At 42.2% G+C, this 12,760-nt stretch overlaps 1 long non-coding RNA gene across 1 annotated transcript; it reads left to right on the top strand.

Annotated features, from left to right (window-relative positions):
- The first annotated feature begins 4,558 nt into the window (after window positions 1-4,558).
- Window positions 4,559-11,302, top strand: LOC130291187 (uncharacterized). The gene is made up of 3 exons (XR_008847814.1): window positions 4,559-4,619; window positions 4,698-4,725; window positions 11,088-11,302. It is a non-coding gene; the product is annotated as an uncharacterized LOC130291187 (long non-coding RNA).
- The last annotated feature ends 1,458 nt before the right edge of the window (window positions 11,303-12,760 follow it).

Here is a 12,760-nt window from a genome sequence, read left to right as displayed (position 1 = left end):
TCCAGTACGTCATGTGTCCTTAAGGGGTTAAGCAACATCTGTTTGGTATAGAGAAAAGATGGAACGTTCAGACCAGAAATCTGAACGATTATATTGTATATCGCCACTTCAAAATGGAGGGCATTCACCTGCTCAGAGATATTCTCCTACAAGGAGACTGGCTCACAAAAATAGATTTAAAAGACACATACCTGACTGTTCCTATCCATCCAGAATATCCAACCATATCTTCAATTTCAATTGCACCATCAAATTTTCCCTTTTGGTCTTTCATCTGCTCCTTGGTGTTTCACCAAGTTCCAAAAACCAGTAATTGCGGTTTTACAGTCCCGCAGGGTTCGTCTGATAATATATCTAGACAATATCCTTATCATGGCTCAGCCTCTTTCTCTCATTTCACTTCACACTCAATGGACACTATCCCTTTTAACGAACCTGGGGTTCCTCATCAATTCGGAGAAATCCATCCTTTCTCCATCCAAGCAACTGGAATTTCTGGGTTTTGTCCTCAATACAGAATCGGCCATTCTCAGTCTCCCTCTCAAGAAACTTTCCTTGATCCAGAAAGAAATCCGTTGTGTCCTCAACAAAGACTTGATCTCCCTTCAATCCATTGCTCGAATTATAGGTCTCCTTTCGGCTTCCATACAATCCATTTTTCCTGCCCCGATTCATTACATTGCGTTACAGCGTTTGAAAATTTAACATCTTCGCCAAGGTTTGAATTATTCAGACAAAATAGAAATTTCTTCGGAAGCCAAAGAGGAACTCCTTTGGTGGCTTCAACATATCCATTAATGGAATGGAAAAACTATTTTCTGATCCGACTGCGGACCAATATATGGAGGGTTGTTTTAACCAATTAACCAAAAGATCACCGAGGTGATCCACTAATTCCCTATATTTCCCATATACTTGTTAAAAGGTGTAATCTTTATTAATTCAGAACACCAACAAAAAAAGGGGTTAAAAATTGCAGCGTATCTCTCCTCCCATATAGTTACATAGTTACATAGTTACATAGTTAGTACGGTCGAAAAAAGACATATGTCCATCAAGTTCAACCAGGGAATTAAGGGGTAGGGGTGTGATATATATATATTGATAGTAGTTATCTGTGCCAACCAGGCATCACCTATTATCTACCTGTGTGTACCTGCAGTGTGCACACGGTTGTTGGGGGAGTCTGCACTGTGTATTAAAACCTATCCTATGCCCCCCTTGACATGTTTCGCCGCAAGACGCGGCTTTGTCAAGAGGTTTTAGGGCACTGAATAAAAAACGCCAATACAGGGGTTTAAATAACCTCCTATTGTGACATCATGGTAGGGTGGTATTCACTTCTGATTGGTGGGACGCCATCCCATCCAATCATCCTCTGTTTAATTTGATGGATGTTTCCATGCACCTATTGCTGCGCTCATGGTTCAACCAATCCGCATAGTTTTTTATTGGTTGCCTCGGTAATACATCACATGATCACTGCGTCATGGTCTCTGCGCCGATGTTCTCATCCACCTCCTGCGCCGTGACCCCTGCGCGAGCTCTTGTACCAGCGAGCGTTTCTTACTGCCGGAGCTGCGCAGTTCTATGTGCGCAGGGACTTAGTCTCCACGGGCATTTTCAAGTAAGTATAATAGTCAATCACTGCGCAGCGTCATATGCACTGGGACTTAGCATCCGGAATCCCTTTTCTATGTAAGGGCTGCGCGATGAAATCTGCGCAAACACTTAGTCTCCCGTAGTACTCCATATTCACAGGGATAGGATCCAATAGGATGCATTATTACTCTATATAACAGTTAGTTGGCGGCTATGAGGTTGAAGAATGAGGGGATAAATGTATTAATATGTGATGTCCATAAGACCATATCTGTGTATATACATAAAGGTGGATCCACAATGACAAGAAGATCATCCATATTCAGTCATATTATTTATTGTGATCCTTATTAATTTGCATATATGTTAGATATATAAATACCATATCTATTACCCTTACAGACTGTAAGTACAAATTCATATAGTATCACCTAATTAGATTATATATTAGGGAAAATCATATATATGAATTATATCCAGTGCAACAGTCATCATATAATTCTACTCAGCAATACTCCAATTCTTCCAATCCTCATATTCCACCATATACTATACTGTTCTATGTTGTATATTGTTATCACCATAGAGCTAATTGATTATTTATTGATGATTTTAGACGCAGCATATTAATCCATAATAGTTTGTCCATCTGCAATTCCCTCCTTGATGTCACTTCGGCAAGGTGTTCGGTAAGTATGTAGATAATTGTATATGATGTTTAAATATTATGGCAGCTATTCTAAATGAACGCTGAGAAGGTAAATCCCTCATTGAGTCCATTAGGGCTCAAACTTTTGAGTCGCTGTATCCATCTTGCTTCTTCACGGAGTAGTTTCCTGTCTAGGTTGCCTCTTCTGGGGCCCAATGTCATCTTAATTAGTCCCCAAAATTTAAGGGTTTGGATATCCCCTCTATGGAAGTTTCTAACATGTCTTGCCAGTGGGGTATCAATCCCAGTGCGGATGGTGCTGAGATGTTGAGATATCCGTCTTCTCAGTTGTTGTGTGGTTTTACCCACATATAGCTTACCACATCCGCACTGGGCTTTATATATTACTCCAGAAGTCTGGCAATTGATAAAATCCCTAATAACATATTTCTTGTTATCAATTGGGTTAACAAATTCTTTCATCCTTGGTAGGAATCCGCAAAAAGTGCAATTTCCACAGGGATGAGATCCTTTTATTGTAGACTTGAGCCATGTTCTTTCAGTTTTTTCAGTGTAGAGGCTATGAACCAGATGTTCTCTGATATTTTTCCCTCTCCTATATGTAATCGAGGGAAAAGGGGGGATGACGTCTCTCAAATCATTATCTGCCTGTAGGATAGGCCAGAATTGACGTAGAATATTCATTACCTGACGACTATTTTCGTCAAAGGTACCAATACATCGTACCATCTTAGTTATTATTCCCGTTGTCTGTTTGCTTTTCAGTAGTTCCTGTCTTGGGGTATCACGAGCTCTAGCGAAGGCTCTATGAAGAACCTTCTTAGGATACCCCCTACTGATAAATCTATTATATAAAGTCCTGCATTCCCGTAGGAATGCTTCATCTGTGGAGCTGTTTCTCTTCGCACGCAGGTATTGTCCCACTGGAATGCCTCTCTTGAGGGGGACAGGGTGATGGCTGCCCCACTCAAGAAAGCTGTTGGTAGATGTAGGTTTCCTATATATACACGTTTGGACGCTGCCATTAGGCTGCAGAGAAATCTGTAGGTCAAGAAAGTTGATGGTGGTCTGGTGAATTTCTGAAGTAAAAAACATCCCTATTGTATTGTTATTAAGTGTAGTGACAAATTGCTGAAATAGTGCTTCTGTGCCATCCCAAAATAATAAAACATCATCAATAAATCGTGCCCAAAATAAGATGTGCGAAGTATACTGGAGATGGGTATCTGTGAATACAATAGTGTCTTCCCACCACCCTAAAAAAAGATTTGCAAAATTAGGTGCACATGTCGTGCCCATTGCTGTGCCTTTGTGCTGTAAATAAAAGTGAACATCAAAAATAAAATTGTGTGTAAGTAGGAAGTGAAGAAGTGACAAAATAAATTGATTGTGCTCAATAAATTGTGTTCCTCTTGTGTTCAAAAAGTGTTTGACCGCCTTCAGACCTAATTCATGTTTTATGTTAGTATACAACGCCTCAACATCGAGGCTCGCCACATATATATTAGGTGGAAAAGAGTAGTGTTGCTCGCGAATATTCGCAATACGAATTTTATTCGCGAATATCACATATTCGCGAATTCGCGAATATTCGCGAATATAGCGCTATATATTCGGAATTACGAATATTCATTTTTTTTTTTTCACAGTACACATCACAGTGATCACCCCTCTCTGCTTCCAGCTTGTGTGGTGTAAAGAAGGCTCTAATACTACTGTATGAGACTGGTGTGCGAAATTTCGCATATGCGAAAATTTGCATATGCTAATTTTGCATATGCGAATTTCCGTTTATGCTAATTTTCGTATATGCTAATTTTCGCATATGGAAATATTCGCATATACGCATTTTTACATATGCGAAAATAAAACGAGAATATTACGAATATGCGAATATTCGCGAATATATGACGAATATTCGTCCATATATTCGCGAATATTCGCGAATGCGAATATGGCCTATGCCGCTCAACACTAGAAAAGAGATTTCCTGCAGCCTAGATACAGCGTCCCCTGTATCCCTGACATAAGACGGTAGGGTTTGGACAAATGGAGTTAACATCTGGTTCACATATTGGCTGATTCCCTCCGTGAGATTTTCATTTCCCGATATGATAGGACGTCCTGGGATAGGTATTTTTCTTTTGTGTATCTTAGGCAATGCATACATTTTTGCTATAGTAGGCTTTAAATTCAGCATATACCTAAATTCATCTTCAGTGATCAATCCATTACTTTTCGCCTCCGTAAGTATCACTCTCAGTTCATTCAAGAATCTCTCCGTAGGGTTGGATTCAAGACGTCGATATGTTGTCTCATCCTGGATTAGTCGTCGGACCATATCCAGGTAATCATCTTTGTTCATAATTACTATATTCCCCCCCTTGTCTGAGGGCTTAATAATTATGTCCTGATTTCCTTCCAGATCACACAATGCTTGATTCTCCTCACAGGTAAGATTTTGGTTTCTCCTCTTCCTAGGTCTCAACTCTTCCAATTTAGTACTAACCATCTGTACAAAGATGTTAATGTTATCAAATTGTGTAAAATTGGGTGTTGTTCGACATCTAGGTTTTAAATCCGAGAAAGGTGGAGTGGGTCTCCTTATACCACTTTCACCCTCCTCTAGTAGTTCATATAGGTCACTCACCACTTGATTGTCCAACCTTGCCTCTACATCACTATCTCGTGATTTATGCACTTTATGCAAAGCAAGTTTCCTTGCGAACAGATTAATATCCTTAATCCATTCAAAGGAATCAAATTGTGGTGTAGGTGTATAGGATAATCCCTTTTTCAACAGCTTAATCTGATCATTAGTGAGGGTATACGATGAAAAATTGCATATCTGCATTTCATCCTTCTTCTCCTCATCTAATTTTTCTTGTTGGACTATTTTCAATTCCAATCCGGATCTCTGCATAGAATCAGACGCGAGTCTCCTAGGATGGGGAGCTCGATGCGGACAGTTCTCCACAGGAGAGAAATGGTCCGCATCGGAATCCTTTCTCCACATAAACTGTTTAACCTCTTAAGGACATAGGACATTCTCTAACGTCCCCGCTACCTGGGCTTTAATGCCCAAGGACGTTGGAGAAAGTCCTGTTGTATTTCCGGTCTCAGCCGCTCGCAGGGCAGAGATCGGAAGTGGATGCCTGCTGAAATCCTTCAGCAGGCATCCAGGGCAAATGCCGAGGGGGCCATGTAGGCCCCCCATGTCGGCGATCGCCGCAAATCGCAAGGGAAATCAACCTTGCGATTTGCGGCGATACCGGGCTGATCGGGTCTCTGGGACCCGACCGCCTGGTAAATTTGCATGATCCCGCGGTTGTCACAGACAGCCAGGACCATGCTGAAGGCTAGTAGCGAGGTGGCAAGCCTGCCACCTCCTCCGATCCCCTGCGATCCATTGGTTAACTAACCGACCAATCGCAGGAGGGGGGCGGTTACTTCCTCCCACCCTGCCCGGCCCCTTGAAGTCCGAAGAGGACGGGAGGAAGGCCGGAGGACGCGGCAGGGGACGGGGGAGTGCTGGGGCCCGGCCCCGGTTCTTACCTCGTCCCTGAAGACCCGGATCCCGGCGATGAAGACGGCGGCGGCGACAGGTGAGTTTCTCTTCAGCCGTGGTCGGGCCCTTTACAGCAATGCACGTCGCCGTAAAGCGACATGCATTGCTGTAATGGGACCCTGTATACTACAACTCCCACCATGCCCAGCGTCTGGGCATGTTGGGAGTTGCAGTTTTGCAACATCTGGAGGTCAACAGTTTGGAGACCACTGTGCCCTTCCATATGTTGCAAAACTACACATCCTCAGCATGCCCTTACTGTCCAGGCATGCTGGGAGTTGTAGTTCTGTAACATCTGGCCCTTCGGATGTTGCAGAACTACAACTCCCAGCATGCCTGGACAGTTTTGGCATACTGGGAGTTGTAGTTTTGCAACATCTGGAAGAGCACAGATTGGGAACCAATGTTTTAGTGCTCTGCAAACTGTAGTCCTCCAGATGTTGCAAAACTACAACTCCAAGCATGCTGGGAGTTGTAGTTCGGCAACATCTGGCTCTAAAGATGTCACCGAACTACTACTTCCAGCATGCCTGAGAATGTTTGGGAGTTGTGGTTTTGCACCAACTGGAGGCACACTGGTTGGGAAACATTGTCTGTTTCCTACCTCAGTGTTTCCCAACCCGTGTGCCTCCAGCTGTTGCAAAACTATAACTACCAGCATGCACTGATAAACTGTGCATGCTGGGAGTTGTAGTTTTGCAACAGCTAGAGGTCCCCCCCCCCCCCCTGTGAATGTACAGGGTACATTCACATGGGCAGGGGGCTTACAGTGAGTATCAGGCTGCAAGTTTGCGATGCAGCAAATTTTGCACGGCAGCTCAAACTCGCAGCGAGAAACTCGCTGTAATACCCCGCCCGTGTGACTGTACCCTAAAAACACTACACTACCACAAAATAAAATAAAAAGTAAAAAAACACTACATATACACATACCCCTACACAGCCCCCCTCCCCTCCCAATAAAAATGAAAAACTTCTGGTACGCCACTGTTTCCAAAATGGAGCCTCCAGCTGTTGCAAAACAACAACCCCCAGTATTGCCGGACAGCCGTTGACTGTCCACGCATGCTGGGAGTTTTGCAACAGCTGGAGGCACCCTGTTTGTGAATCACTGGCGTAGAATACCCCTATGTCCACCCCTATGCAAATCCCTAATTCAGGCCGCAAATGCACATGGCGCTCTCACTTTGGAGCCCTGTCGTATTTCAAGGCAACAGTTTAGGGTCACATATGGGGTAACGCCGTACTCGGGAGAAATTGCCTAACAAATTTTGGGGGGCTTTTTCTGCTTCAACCCCTTATGAAAAGGTGAAGTTAGGGTCTACAACAGCATGTTAGTGTAAAAAAATAAACACGCTGGTGTTGCCCTATACTGTTCATTTTGACAAGAGGTAAAAGAGAAAAAAGCCCCCTAAAATTTGCAACGCAACTTCTCCCGACTACGGAGATACCCCATGTGTGGGTGCAAAGTGCTCTGGGGGCGCACAACAAGGCTCAGAAGGGAGAGTGCACCATGTACATTTGAGGTGATTTGCACAGGGGTGGCTGATTGTTACAGCGGTTTTGACAAACGCAAAAAAAAAAAAATCCACATGTGACCCCATTTTGGAAACTACACCCCTCACGGAAAGTAACGAGGGGTGCAGTGAGAATTTACACCCCACTGGTGTCTGACAGATCTTTGGAACAGTGGGCTGTGCAAATTAAAAATTTTGTACAGCCCACTGTTCCAAAGATCTGACAGACACCTGTGGGGGGTAAATGCTCACTGTACACCTTGTTACGTTCCTCAAGGGGTCTAGTTTCCAAAATGCCATGTGGGGGGTATTTTGCTGTCCTGGCACCATAGGGGCTTCCTAAATGCAACATGCCCCCCGAGCAAAATTTGCTCTCCAAAAGCCAAATATGACTCCTTCTCTTCTGAGCATTGTAGTTTGCCCGTAGTGCACTTCAGGTCCACTTATGGGGTACCTTCATACTCAGAAGAGATGGGGTTAAAAATTTTGTGGGGTCTTTTCTGCTATTAACCCTTGCAAAAATGTGAAATTGAGGGGGAAACACACATTTTAGTGAAATTATTTTTTTTTTTTTACATATGCAAAAGTCGTGAAACCCCTGTGGGGTATTAAGGCTCACTTTATTCCTTGTTACGTTCCTCAAGGGGTCTAGTTTCCAAAAGGGTATGCCATGGGGGGGGTTTGCTGTTCTGGCACCATAGGGGCTTCCTAAATGCGACATGCCCCCCCGACCAAAATTTGCTCTCAAAAAGCCAAATATGACTCCTTCTCTTCTGAGCATTGTAGTTCGCCTGTAGTGCACTTCAGGTCAACTTATGGGGTACCTCCATACTCAGAAGAGATGGGGTTACAAATTTTGGGTGGTATTTTCTGCTATTAACCCTTGCAAAAATGTGCAATTTGGGGGGAAACACACATTTTAGTGAAAAAAAATATATATATTTTTTTACATATGCAAAAGTCGTGAAACACCTGTGGGATATTAAGGTTCACTTTACCCCTTGTTACGTTCCCCAAGGGGTCTAGTTTCCAAAATGGTATGCCATGTGGGGATTTTTTTGCTGTTCTGGTACCATAGTGGCTTCCTAAATGCAACATGCCCCCCAAAAACCATTTCAGAAAAACTTACTCTCCAAAATCCCCTTGTCGCTCCTTCGCTTCTGAGCCCTCTACTGCGCCCGCCGAACACTTTACATAGACATATGAGGTATGTGCTTACTCGAGAGAAATTGGGCTACAAATATAAGTATAAATTTTCTCCTTCTACCCCTTGTAAAAATTTAAAAATTGAGTCTACAAGAACATGCGAGTGTAAAAAATGAAGATTGTGAATTTTCTCCTTCACTTTGCTGCTATTCCTGTGAAACACCTAAAGGGTTAAAACGCTGACTGAATGTCATTTTGAATAGTTTGGGGGTGCAGGTTTTATAATGGGGTCATTTTTGGGGTATTTCTAATATGAAGACCCTTTAAATCCCCTTCAAACCTGAACTGATCCCTGAAAAATAGTGAGTTTTAAAATTTTGTGAAAAATTGGAAAATTGCTGCTGAACTTTGAAGCCCTCTGGTGTCTTCCAAAAGTAAAATCACATCAATTTTATGATGCAAAAATAAAATAGACATATTGTATTTGTGAATGAAAATTTTTGTTATTTGGAATATCCATTTTCCTTACAAGCAGAGAGCTTCAAAGTTAGAAAAATGCTAAATTTTAAATTTTTTCATCAAATTTTGGAATTTTTCACTAAGAAACGATGCAAGTATGGACAAAATTTTACCATTAACATAAAGTAGAATATGTCACGAAAAAACAGTCTCGGAATCAGAATGATAGGTAAAAGCATCCCAGAGTTATTAATGTTTAAAGTGACAGTGGTCAGATGTTCAAAAAATGCTCCGGTCCTAAGGTGTAAAATGGCCTGGTCCTTAAGGGGTTAAAGCTTCTCGCAGGTTTCTTTGCTTTAAAAAGCTTCGCAAGATTTTATTCTCATTCTTGTATACTCCTTCGTATGGACAACGCATCGGCTGTCCAGTATATCAACCGTCTAGGTGGTACAACATCAAAGACTCTGGCCAACATTGCCAAAGACATTTGGCACTTCTGCCTAGACAGGGATATCACACTGAAAGCAGAGTATCTGCCTGGTCTCTCCAACTCATTTGCAGATTGGCACTCTTACCATCTTACAGATTCCAGCGACTGGAGACTGGACCCCCTCATTTTCCAACAGTTCAATTCGCTCTGGGGTCCTCTTCTTCTGGAACTCTTTGCCTCCAGACTGAATTCTCAAATTGCAAAACTCTACAGTTGGTGGCCAGACCCAGATTCCTTGGGGGTGGATGCCTTTCTACAACCCTGGCCTCAGAGAGTCCTTTACACTTTCCCTCCCCTCTCACTGATTCCCAGGTCTTTGACTCAAGTCATGATTCACAGATCCACAATAGCTTTGATAACTCCCTGGTGGCCGACTCAATCCTGGTTTCTCCAGATATTGAACATGATCATTGACATTCCCAGAATCATCCCACCTCATCCCCTTCTCCTTCGAGACCATTTGGGGAATCCTCATCCTTTGATCCTAACGAACCAACTACATCTTTTAGCCTGGAAAATCTCGGGCTTCAGAAACAATCTCTGGACTTTCCGTTTCGGCTCAAAACATCCGTTTGGGCCCCTGGCACCAAGTCATCTTACCGATCAGCCTGGCAAATTTGGGTTAATTGGTGCACGCCAAGAAACTTGGATCCCGTGCACTCCTCTATAGTACATATTCTAAATTTTTCTTTCAGAAGCTTTTGATTCGGGATAAGCCTATCGCACCCTCAACGTTTACAGATCTGCTATATCTTTTCACCATTCCCCTATCAATTCTATCCCTGTGGGCAGGCATCCTCTTATTTGTAAACTTCTTGAAGGCATCCGCTTTAAGAGACCTCCTCAACCTAGGTATCTTTCTACTTGGGATGTAAATACCCTTTTAGGCCTGTTCTTAGGTTGGGAGGACAACGATTCCTTACCCCTTAAACTCCTTTCATTCAAACTCACTGTACTCTTATGCCTTATTTCCATCAAAAGAGTTTCGGACATAAAGCATTAGATATTTCCTGAAGACAATTCCTCACCAATGGTGTACAATTTTCCATATCTAGAAGGACAAAAACTAACCTTCCTTCGTTTTTTTACCCCGCCTTTCCTTATAATGATAAATTATGTGTTGTTCGTTGCCTTAAAGTTTATGAATCAAAAACTCAATCTCTCCGTTCTGCTTCCTCTTCCCAGCTTCTAATTTTTTACTGAAAACCTCATCTTCCTGTCTCTTCTCCCACTTTGGCCTGATGGATCAAACAGTCTATGTCTATGGCCGGCATTGACACCTCCATATTTAATGCTCATTCCACCAGAGGCGCAATCTCTACAAAAAATATTTCAATCTGGAGGTTCTCTGTCTGACATCCTCAAGACTGCGAATTGGTCTTCTGACTCCACATTTAAAACATTTTATTTTAAACCGGAATCTCATGTTTCTATGAATATTTTCAAATTTTCCTGTCCATTCATTTGTTATCTAAGCTTTAAACTTGCATAATATGAGCCTCCAGTCTTTCAATAAAATTGGAGATTTTCCTAGTCTAGATGACAGAAAATATAGATTTTATTAAAGACAGGAGGCGAATATTATACCTCCCGGATACCCAGCCCTATTATCTCTTGTTGTTTTCTCTTCTCTAGTTGTCTGATTGGCTCCAGATTCCTCCGCACGATGGAAGACTAAGAACATTTTCTTCGCTCCTTCTCAAATCGTTTTCCTGCTCCATAAAGTTACTTATTCTTCATTGGTCTATTATGTTCCTGTTACAAGTTTTTCTATGCTATCAAAGAAAGAGGGATATTTGAATACCCCACAGACTTATATTACTTAGCCTGTTCCTGATTGGCTGCTTATTACCTGCAGCATGTTTGTTGTTCACCTGTTAAGTTTTTTCTCTGTTACATTCATTAACTGTTTCGCTGCTGGTTTATTTCAGTAAAGAAAGACTGCATAATATTCGCCTCCTGTCTTAAATAAATTCTATATTTTCCGTCATCTAGACTAGGAAAATCTCCAATTATATTGTATTCTGTGTATACTTACCTCTGGTGTACTAGATCTGCCTAAGGTTATGTTCACACAGGAGGAACCTATATGGAATGTCCACACGGACATTCAATTTCAATGGGATTCTGCTGCTCTGTTCACACAGCAGAATTTCAGATTCAGATTCTGGCATCCACAGGAGCACCCTAGCACCCTCTGTTTAGTCAAATGTGCAGCATTTTCGCCCGGCTGAAAATGCCTGTAATTCACAGCCATGCTGCTTTATTTTTTGTTGTTTTTTCCCATGATGTTTGTATGATATATGTATAATATACATACCAAGTCCCTTAATATGCTGTAAGTTATAATAATGTTGTAACCTCAGGTGGAACCGCAACAGATCCAGTGTTTGCGACATAATTCTTAGTGCCAACTGCATTGTCATTTTGCCTTTAAAGGAGTAGTCCAGTGCTGAAAAAGGTATTCTCTTTCCTAAGCATAGGGGATAAGTTTCCGATCACGGGGGGTCCGACCGCTGGAGCCCCCGCGATCTCCTGTATGGGGGCCCGGCTCGCTGGCCAGATAGCGGGTGTCGACCACCGCACAAAGCGGCGGCCGAAACGCCCCCTCAATACATCGCTATGGCAGAGCCGGAGATTGCCGAAGGCTTACGGTGTGTCAGCCGTCGCTTCGTGCGGTGGTCAACATGCCCCCTTCCTGCGAGCTGGCGGGGCCCCGTACAGGAGATCGTGGGGGGGGGCCCCAGCGGTCGAACTCCCCGATCTAAAACGTATTCCCTGTCTTTAGGATATCTTCTTTAATACCAATCATATAGCATTTTATCATTATTAATCAATACAGAAATCTGGATAACTTAAAAGTGTTCCTTTTTTCTTGCATTCGTAGATATTTAAGCAAACAATTTTTAGCTAAGACAATTTGTTCTTCAGTGATATTATCATTTAAAAATAAGCAATGAAACATCCCTTTTGTGTCAGTCATCCAGCTTATAACTTTAATAAACACAGCAAAACAACAAAGAAGTGAAGTATAAGATTAATTTTCAGTAGTATTCTGGATACATAAGGAAAGCATGTTTTTTGTTTGTTTGTTTTATGGCGCTGATGATTAGGATTCATGATATGCAGGTTAACCACAATGTTCTATAGTAATCACGAATGTCAAGCATGACAACAAATACGTATAAAATGATTCTGATAAAAACTTAAGAACAAATAGTACTACTGTATATTGTTCACCGTTGCCATCACATTGAGACTACTAGAGTAGTATTTTATAATAGTGGTGATGGCCACCCAGGCTATTT

Source organism: Hyla sarda, chromosome 9, assembly GCF_029499605.1.
Source record: "Hyla sarda isolate aHylSar1 chromosome 9, aHylSar1.hap1, whole genome shotgun sequence".
Lineage (NCBI taxonomy): Eukaryota > Metazoa > Chordata > Amphibia > Anura > Hylidae > Hyla > Hyla sarda.
The sequence above is the reverse complement of the archived record's forward strand: the minus strand, read 5'-3'. Positions and strand labels throughout refer to the sequence as shown.